This window comes from Canis lupus, chromosome 18 (assembly GCF_003254725.2).
Source record: "Canis lupus dingo isolate Sandy chromosome 18, ASM325472v2, whole genome shotgun sequence".
NCBI classification, from domain to species: Eukaryota; Metazoa; Chordata; class Mammalia; order Carnivora; family Canidae; genus Canis; species Canis lupus.
Window position 1 is genome coordinate 5,772,752 of NC_064260.1, and position 10,177 is coordinate 5,782,928.

Consider the following 10,177-nt stretch of genomic DNA (forward strand, 5'->3'; position numbering starts at 1 on the left):
CTATATTTCCTGGAAACTGGTAATTAAATCTAGATGTTGGATCAGATTCAAGTTAAAAATTTTAGCAAAAAAAAAAAAAAGATAGGTGATGTTATATATTTTTAATCAATAGGCACATAATGTCTTCTCTCATTTTTTTTTTTTATATTTGAAGTCATTAATAGATCCACCAATTCCTGGGTCTATTATTTCATTAGAGGTTAAAAAAAAAGATGTTGATATTCAGCTCTATGAATCCTTCCTCATGTTTTTTTAGCTGGAAGAGATAGTAATAAGTCAAGAAATAGTTGTGCCAGGTTTGGATGAAGTCACCCTAGAAGAGGATATAGAAAGAGCCCTGAGGAATAACAGCATTTCAAGAGGAATGAGAAAATAAGGAGCTGAAAATGGAAACTAAAAAATAAAAGTCCTGAAAGGAAGGAGCATGCCATCAAAGAAACCAATACAGAGGAAACTTTTCAAGAAATAGGGAGGAGTCCAGTGCTAGATGTCACAAAGCTACCAAGATAAAGAATGGCAAAAAAAAATCCTTTAGAAACAGTAGCATTAAATTACATGCCTTGCCACAACTCCCATTATTGTATTTAAAAGAATGAAAGAATATTTACATTATTTATCACCTGATATGACACGCCCTGCCTCCGAATCACCTCTGTGTGATCGCCTCTACCATGGGGGGAAGCTGACTTGTCAGGCTAACAGATAAGGCGGTCTCATTCAGTCTGAGAGGGTTGACTAGTCAACTATCAATGGGCACAGGAAAATGGACTCTATGATGAATCTAGGACCATACGTAACCTGTCTCAGTTGTGACCCAGGTGAACCACCGGAAAATCACCACGTGGAGAACACCCCGGGAAAGGAAGTGGAATGATTCAAAATGACCCGGATATTGAGTGGTAATATCTCAAATAAGGAAATATTAACCAGCAAAGCAACAAAGAGTAGCCCAGTGGGTGGTGGAGAAAGCTGACGTTGAGACGAGAGGGTTATGGAGAAGGGGTCCTGTTGAGGGCCAGGCTGTGCATGTCCAGACACCAGCCACTTTGGCATGGGCTCCAGTATTTGCCACCGTGGTAGTAGGTGCATTGCAGTGCTCAGCCAGGCAGCTCAAAAACTACCTGTTGAAAAGTAGTTGTGTGATAGAAAGAATCAAAAGTAATAACAAATATCCCTTTAGCAATTCTAGTAAATTCAAAGCAACAGTAGGAATCTTTTCCCACATAAAGCAGGGACTGGAAAAAGATTCCAGCCCCAATTCTGCTTCTTGTCAAAAGGGTAAACTAAGGTAAGTTACATTAAGACCCTGAGGTTTTTTTATTTGCATGCTTTTGCTTAAGATCTGTAAAATAGAGATATTTCGTATCTCTTAGTTTGTATTAGGAATAAGTAGGTATATTTTCTAAACTATCAGAGAACCACATCCAAAATAAAAACTCTAATCTTAGAGTTTTAAAAGTTTAAACAACCAGCCCGTAGGTCATACAATCATGTAATTCCTGGGTGGTGAGCAGACTGCATACCTGGCCCTGGCACTGAGTTTCCTGCCCCATCATGCTGCCTCCCTTTCCTGGGCTCAGTGTTAAGGACACAAACAACACACAGACAAACTGCCCAACTCCTGGCAAATACCTGGGGCCACGGTAATATCTTTGCCAGCTCAAAAGTGAGCCACAAAAATAGCACTTACAAGACTCAAGCTTTAAGAAGAAAGACACATTGCAAAAGGATCAAAAGAAACAAAGGAAAATAATTTATTCTTCTCCATGTAGCCTAATTAGCAACAGGGTCATTTAGAGGCCTCAAACTAGAGAGTGACCTTAAAAGACTTTGGGCAGCAGTTTGACCAGTGTTCATATTGTTTTTGGAAGCTGTGCGCTAATGTGGAAATTATCTGCATGGTATTTACCAGGAAGTAGGTAAAGAGTAAGCCAAAGAAATTTTCAAAGTGGCAGGGCCTGGTATGTCCAAAGAGGTAATAAATTTCTCCCAAAGATTCCTGGAACAACAGAAACATCAGTAATTAACATTTCAGGGTTCAACGTTATTCATGAAATCACAGGAGAAAAGTCAACTAAAACTATCAGGATATTCGAGAATAATTAATGTTCTAAAACTTGATTGTGAGGTTGTTTAAAATTTGTTAAAAATTACAAAGCTCTACACTTGCTGTGGGTGAATTCTATAATATTTGTGTTATGCTCCAGTAAAGCTCTTTAAGAAAAGAAAAATAAAGCCAAAGTCATAACCATAAAAAGATTAATCAAATCAATAAACTTTAGCAAGACTTATCATGGAAAAGAAAAGAATAAAACACAAATTGACCAATATTAGGAATGAAAAAGGGAACATCACTACATACCCTATAGATAGTAGAAAGATAACAAAAGTACAATATAAACAACTTCACAACTCTACATTTGACAACTTTCATGAAATAAATTCTTAAAAAATATTACTTACCAAAAGTAACAAAGAAATTTAAAAATTTTTAAATATTTCATGAGGGCAAAATAATTTACATACCAAACTTCACAACCACATTACAAATACGTACATGCAAAAATATGAAGTAAAAATTAGTAACCGAATATAATAATACATGGAAGAATAATTAATATATAGGTAAACATATTCCAGGAAATTAAGGGTAGCTTAATATTTGAAAGATATTCAACATAATTCACCACCTGTGGTGGTTTTAAAACATGCCCACAGATGCTTTACTACTCCTCCCTTCAATGGTAGAGTGTACTTTCCTTCCTCCTTACTGTCAGCTGGATTTAATGATTCTCTTTTAACTAAGAGAATAAAACAAAGGCATGGTATCTAACTTTGGAGACCAGGCCATAAAAGGAACTGGGCAAACAGCTTTGTAGTGGTGATACTAGAGTAGCCCTCTGAAAATGCCCACTTGGTGAGAAACCATAGCTTTTTGCCAATAGCCAGAGTGGAAATGAGGCCTCCTGCCAATGGCCATCTTGGAGGTGGGTCTCCCAGCCAGTCAAGACCAAAGATAACCAGTATGCCATTTTTGGGAGACCATGAGTCAGAAGAACTAAGCTAACCTGCTCATGGATTTCTAACTCTCAGAAATTGTGTGAGAAAATAAACATGTGTTGTTTGAAGCTGCTAAATCTTCGAGTAATTTGTTATGTGGCAATAGATAAAACTTAATAAGTTTTACCATAATAATATACAAAGTGAAATACATATATATATATATAAAATCACCACCATAAATATAGAAAAAGCACTTAATAAAATCAACACTATTAATGATTTTTTAAAAAGCAAACATGAAATAGAAGGAAGCAAACATTACACTTTTTAAAAATTCAAGATGAATAATTTTTTCAGCTTTACTAAGATATAACTGGCATATGATATTGCATAAGTTTAAGGTGTACACATGATGATCTAACATAAATATATATTGGGAAATGATTACTACAGTAAGGTTAGTTAATACATCCATCATCTCACATGGTTATCTTGTGTCTGCATATGTTGAGAACTTTTGAGACCTTTCTTAGCAACTTTCAAATATACAACACAGGGACGCCTGGGTGGCACAGCAGTTAAGCACCTGAACCTTTGGTCTCAGGTCATGATCCCAGAGTCCCGGGATCGAGTCCCACCCCAGGCTCCCTGCGTGGAGCATGCTTCTCCCTCTGCCTGTGTCTCTGCCTCTCTCTCTCTGTGTCTCTCATGAATGAATAAATAAAATCTTTAAATATATATATACAATACAGTTAACTATAAGCACCGTGTTGTGCATTAGATCCCTAGAACTTATTCATCTTATCACTGGAAATATGTACCCTTGACCACCTTCATCCATTATACTTGATAATAAATTATTGAGGGATTTCTCTTTGAATACTACACAGGAACAAAAAAGGAACAAATTATTTATATACACAACAATTGTTTGATTCCATTTACATAAATGTCTAATAGGCAAAAAGTGAACTATGTTGAAAAATTTAGGACAGCGGTTGAGTCTAGAATCATAAGAATGGAAATTGGCTGGGATGACGCATGAGAAAACACAGTGATGGTAACGCGCTATATAATTAGAGGGATTCGGGTTGTAGGAGTGCACGCATTTATCAACCTCGAATTATATACTTCAGATTTATTCATTTTATTGTATGAAAATTTACCTCCAAAAGAAATAAGGAAACCACAAATATAGACTGAATTCTAGTTGATGATAATGCATATTAAAATAATTAAGGAGAAAAAAATAAATAAAATAAAATAAAAATTAAGGAGAAAGTACTAATGCCTGACACTTATTTCAGAATGCAGAAAAAATTAAGATAAATTGATAGATGAATAAAGGGTCGCAAAGATAGATAAATATGTGAAAAAGCAAGCAAGATAAAATGTTAATATTAGAATCTAGGTGACAGTGTATAAGTGTACACTATAAATTTATTCAAATTTTTCACACATTTTCATAATAAAATGTAAGGAAAAATTGTGCTTTTATGTAAGAGCAAAAACATGAACATTTTAATAAGATGCCATGTGCAAAAGCATTGAAAAACATCAAATACCTAGGAATGAATCTAATAAAATTTATACAATATCTTTACAGAAAAAAAACTAGAAAATATTGTTATAAAATAAAGAGCATGTTAATAAACAGAAGAATTTATTATATACATGGCTTAGAAGATACAATATTGCCAATAGAACCATTTTCTCCGTTCATCTGTAAATTCACTGAAATGCCATTCAGCACCCCGGCATGCTTTTGTTGTTGTGTTGAAGTTAAAAAGTTCTGATTCTAAAAACTTACTTGGAAATACCCAAGGTTAGAAATAGATAAAGCTATCTGGAAAACTACAAACAAAGCTGGAGGATGTACACTAACAGTTGTCAAGACCTATCATAAAGCTATAGTAAATAAGATAATGTGGAACTGGAATGAACAGAATGAACAGAGAATCCAGAAACAGACACAGCGCACACATACAGCCACCACGTTTATAACAGTACATGAGGCAGGGTCAATAGGCAATACCCCTATGGAAAAAATTAATCTTGGCTCCTACCTCACATCATACACACACACGAAAAAAATCAATGGAGGCAAAGCACTAAATATTTTAGAAGAAAACAAAGAAAAACATCTTTAAAACCTTACAGAAGGCAAAAATTTCTTAAGCAGGACACAAAAATATAAAAAAAGAAAACAATATATCAGACTACATTAATTTAAGAAAATTTATTCACCAGAAGTCACAATTAGGGGGAGAATGGAAGCTGCAGAGAGAGGGAAGATGTTTGTATGGCACATTTCCAACCAAGGGTTGCATCCACCATGTGTAAAGAGCTACAGATTAATAACAAAAGACAGAAATCCAATTTTCCAAAATGGGTTAAAACTTAGCCACAAAGTCACAGGAATTGATTTGATTTATTTTCTTCCTACAGGGCTTCTTTTTTTCCCCCAGTTTTGTTAAGATGTGATTGATATACATCACTGTATAAGATTAAGGTTTGCCGCAGAATGCTTTGACTTACATATATCATAAAATGATTATCTCAATAAATTTATTTAATGTCCATCATCTCAAATAGGTCCAATAAAAAGAAAAAAAGAAAAAAATTATCCTTGTGATGAGACTTCAGAATTTACTCTCTTAACAACTTGCCTGTATAACCATACATTGGTGTGAACTGTGGTCATCATGTTGTATGTTATATCCCTAACACTGATTTATCAGAGAAACTTCTCGTAAAGAACTATAGAAATGATCCCTGAAAGTTTAATCTTTCCAAGGTTTCTTATACCCACTCACTCTTCTGGACTATTTGCAATTCTACTGGGAATCTATCTTAGATATTATTATTAAAGTTCTCTTCTATTGGTTTTATTCAGTAGAACCCTTCCATTCAAAGATTCATCCATGGAGTTGTCAGTCTTTTTTTTTTTTTTTTTTCTCATCCATTTGTATGGGTTTTCTCTCAGCCTATATAGGTCAGGCTTTTGGAATCTCTTGGAGAGGGAACAGCTGGAAAATTTGGACCCTTCAGATAAGATGTGGGGAGTGTTTGAGGCTCTGAGGGCACAAATAAGAGAGGCAGTCCTCCGATAATCACCTAATCAAATAGGAATTCAGCTCAGAGCTGCAGTTCATTCAGCCTGCTGGTGTCAGCAGAATAAGGGGACCACCATCCTTAAAGAATTCCACACACAAACTTTTTTCCCCAGCCGGTCTACTGGTTGGTATCTCTCCAGTGGCCCTAAAATATTGAGCCTTCCCAGGGTCTCCTTTTCAGAAACAAGGCTTCTCCCTGATTCCTGGACCCAAGTTCCTACCTAGGGACCATAGATCCACTGGAGCTCTTGGCCGCAGGACTGTCCATGTGGTCTTCCAAGCCTGGTCCTTGGGAAAGCATGGAGTCTAAAAGAATACGAGGTTATGCATGTGTGTTTGGGCTTCCCTCTTCCCAGGTATCTTCCATAATAAAGGCTGACATTTAAGTGCAGACTGATGCTACTCACTAACTACATTCACCAAACAGAAATTTTTCTCTCAATCCCCATCCCCCAAGTTATCTCTTCCATCCACATGAACTGTGCTGGTATCTATTTCACCCTTTGGTGTCTGCTGGATATGAAATTCTGTCCTGAGCTTCACTCGTTTCAGAGTCTTGATTATTTAAGGAACTCTGTCACATTTAACCCCACCACTAGAATCTTGCTTCAACCCCAATTGACCCTAAAGCCAAGATCTCACTGCCTTTCCTCTGGATGAAGAGATCCTTTCCCCTATATACTAGTTTAAAGACTTAATGCAAACTGACCTTAAATGAATTGGACTTCTGAGTCCTCCTCTTGGGGGACAGTGCATCCTAGACCTCACACTTTGACCTTACTACTCTGTCCCTGTGAGTTCTTGAGCAGAGCCAAAGCACAATCTAATCTCTTTTTACTTTTAACTGAGAAACTGAGGAGGTCACTATAACTGATTGCAGTAAGATACATGTATCATAAAATTTGCCATTTCAACTATTTTTCTGTCTACATTCAGTGCCATTGATTACATTTATAATATTGGAGAAACCGGGGATCCCTGGGTGGCTCAGCAGTCTGGTGCCTGCCTTTGGCCCCAGGCAAGATCTTGTAGTCCCTGGATCAAGTCCCTGGATCAAGTCCCAAGTCGGGCTCCCTGCATGGAGCCTGGTTCTCCCTCTGCCTGTGTCTCTGCCTCTTTCTGTGTCCCTCATGAATAAATAAATAAAATCTTAAAAAAAAAAATATTGGAGAAACCATCATCACTTTCATTCTCCCAAACGGGAATTCTGTATTCATTAATGTACTACCCATTTTAGATGTTGTTTTCATTTCCTAGATTGCTGACTCAAAATAAGAGGGATTCATCAATTACTAAGTTAAAGCCTTTTCTCATACCTAATGTTTCATTGTAGGATGCTTCTCTTGGGAAAGGAAGAATGACAATTCCTTCTAAACCTGGTCTAGTGATCCTAACTGTTCCGGAGTTAACCTTATTGTCTTTAGAAGGGTTAGATCTCTTCCAGAACCATGGCATTAATTTCATCCTCTATTTTATGATCAGTTTTCTTGGACACAATATTTATATTCCAGCCATTGGGACAGATAGAAAACAGGCTGAAATGTGTCCAGGAAAAATCTATTATTGAATTTTAGCGACGTCATTCAGTCCCTGACACACGTATGCCCTGTCCCTTTAGTAACATCTGTACTACCAACATGGTGGAGGTAAATCAGAGGAGAGTAGAATTCAGACACCAGGACTACACTCATGAGAAAAAGGGTATGAGCTTCAGTGCTATGATGCCAGGACAACTGTTTTGACTTTTCAAAGTATTGTTCGTTTGTATTTGTCATTCATTTTACCGTGCAGTGGTTAAGTACAAGAGTGGACTCTGGAGTTAAGCTCTCTGGGTTCAAATTAAAGCTATGGAATTCAGTAGACCTTAGAACTTTCTAAGCCTTTAAAGGTAAGTTAAAAAGCCTTTGTAAGTCTCAATTCTCCAAGCTGTGTAATACACATAAAAATTATAACTATGCCATAAAGCTGTCATTTGGATTAACTTAAGTAAACCTTCTAAATTGTTCAGCTCAGTGCCTGGGCCAAACTTAGGGTAGATATTATTAAATGTATAAATTAAACAGATAAATACATAATTTTCAGAAAGTGAAGTGTTTAGATGCTATTTTTGAGATGTGAAAGCATAACTGAAAAGATATAAGGATTTAACTAACAAGATTGTTCAAAATGTTAAGTTTATAGATTATGAAAACTGTTTCTTTAAATAGGCTTGGATGTCAGGTTTCTGCATGGAGCAAATTAAACATTCTTTTCATAGTCTTTCTCTTCCAGTTCTAAGATGCCAAGTTTCAGACAAGCATCTGAATTCCAAGTGATATTCTAACATAGCCCCAGTGTAAGACGCTTTCATGATTAGTCTATAACCTTGATTTAGTCCATTTGTTATTTGGGGGAAGGAGATTTTGACATTCGGTAGTTCTGTGGAGATTCCAGAGAAAATTTCAAGTTGAGAAAAGTTTGTACTTTGCACTGTTTGAGATTGTTGCAACTCCAGCAGAACATCCCATTTGATATATTGCAGCAGTCTGGGCAATTACACACCTGAACGTGTCCTTGGAATGTGCCGAGCCACAAACAAATGCCAACTATTCCAGCTATGTCTCCATAGTTCAGCACATATCTTTTTGCAAACAAGAACCGAAACACCCCCTGGTCCCATTGCTTGAACATGTTTGGGAACCTCACATTCTCAGGTCAAGTGGTAAACAACCATAAATAAGGATGATTCAGACTAAAGGCTAAAAAATAAATAAACAAGTGACCCAGGAGAAGGCACAGTATCAAGTTTAGAGTTTTTCAGAGATTGTGAACAGAACAGTAGTTAGATCTATGCATAACAAGGTCAGTGATTTCCAAGAGCTCAAATATATCCAACAGATAGAACAAAATCTAGACCTCTATAGATTTGGTGGCCAAGAAGTTTGATCACGAGTAGAAGGAGCCATAGTAGGTGTTGATATCTGGTGAGCATTCACAGAGATAGGTTCACCTGGACCTTCTGAGGAATAATACTTGATTCCAGACATGAGAAGAATCTAGCAGAACTAATACAGCGAGAAAGCTAAATAAACAACAACAAAAATAGTTCCAGTGTGACTTACAGTGTAAACCAAGACCTAGTATGTAGCAGATTGGTCATGTACCTGGTGGTAGGTAGAGATGAGGCTAACCCACTGCTCCTGTGGGCACCGCCCAACGCAATTCCCAGGAATATCCTGAAATGAATTTACAGACTTCATTTTGCACTTGACGAGAAGTTGCCAATATACACAAAGGTGTATACATTGTAGGTTCAGAAGGGCTGAGACTGCAGGTAGCAGTTTGGGGTTGGGAGAGACAGGGACTGGCATTTGCAAAATCTTTTAATACCACTAGTAGTAGCAGTCATAAGGAATTAAATGGAAAAGTGAAGTGGGCAGGACGTCCTGAAGGCAGATGTTAATCAACATGGGACAGTCAAGATAGTGACCTTGGAGTGAGAAAGGTGGGCCAACTCCTGACAAAATCAAGGTACTCCAGACTGACTGCAAAAGCTCTGTATTAGTTTCCTATTGCTGCTACATCAAAAAACCACAAACTTAGTGGCTCAAAACAACACAAATTTATCATCTTATAGTAACAAAGGTCAGAAATCCAAAATGAGTCTCTCTCTGATGGCAAGGCAGTGTTCCTTCAGGGGGCTCTGTGGAAGAATCCATTGCCTTACATTTTCCAGCTTCTAGAAGTTGCCTTTATTCCTTGGCTCATGAGCACCTCCCTCCATCTTCAAAGTCAGTGGTATCAGGCCAAACCCTTCTCATGCTGCTATTATTCCACCCTTCTATGCTTCCTTGTCTACCTTTAAGGATCTTTGTGATTACACTGGGCCTACCTGGATAAACTACGATATTCTCCCTTTCTCAGCACCTGTAAGTTAATCAGATCTGCAAGCTTCCTCTAACCGTGTAAGGTAACACCCTTAGAGGTTCCCAGGATTAGAATCTAGAAAATATTTGGGGGCCATTACTGTCCCTAAATATCAGGTATTCCATGGGGCCTGACCAAAGCAGATGCACATC

At 37.2% G+C, this 10,177-nt stretch overlaps 1 pseudogene; it reads right to left on the bottom strand.

The window, feature by feature from the left end:
* Nucleotides 1-5,683: 5,683 nt before the first annotated feature.
* Nucleotides 5,684-5,794, bottom strand: LOC112661538 (small nucleolar RNA U3; annotated as a pseudogene).
* Nucleotides 5,795-10,177: the final 4,383 nt, after the last annotated feature.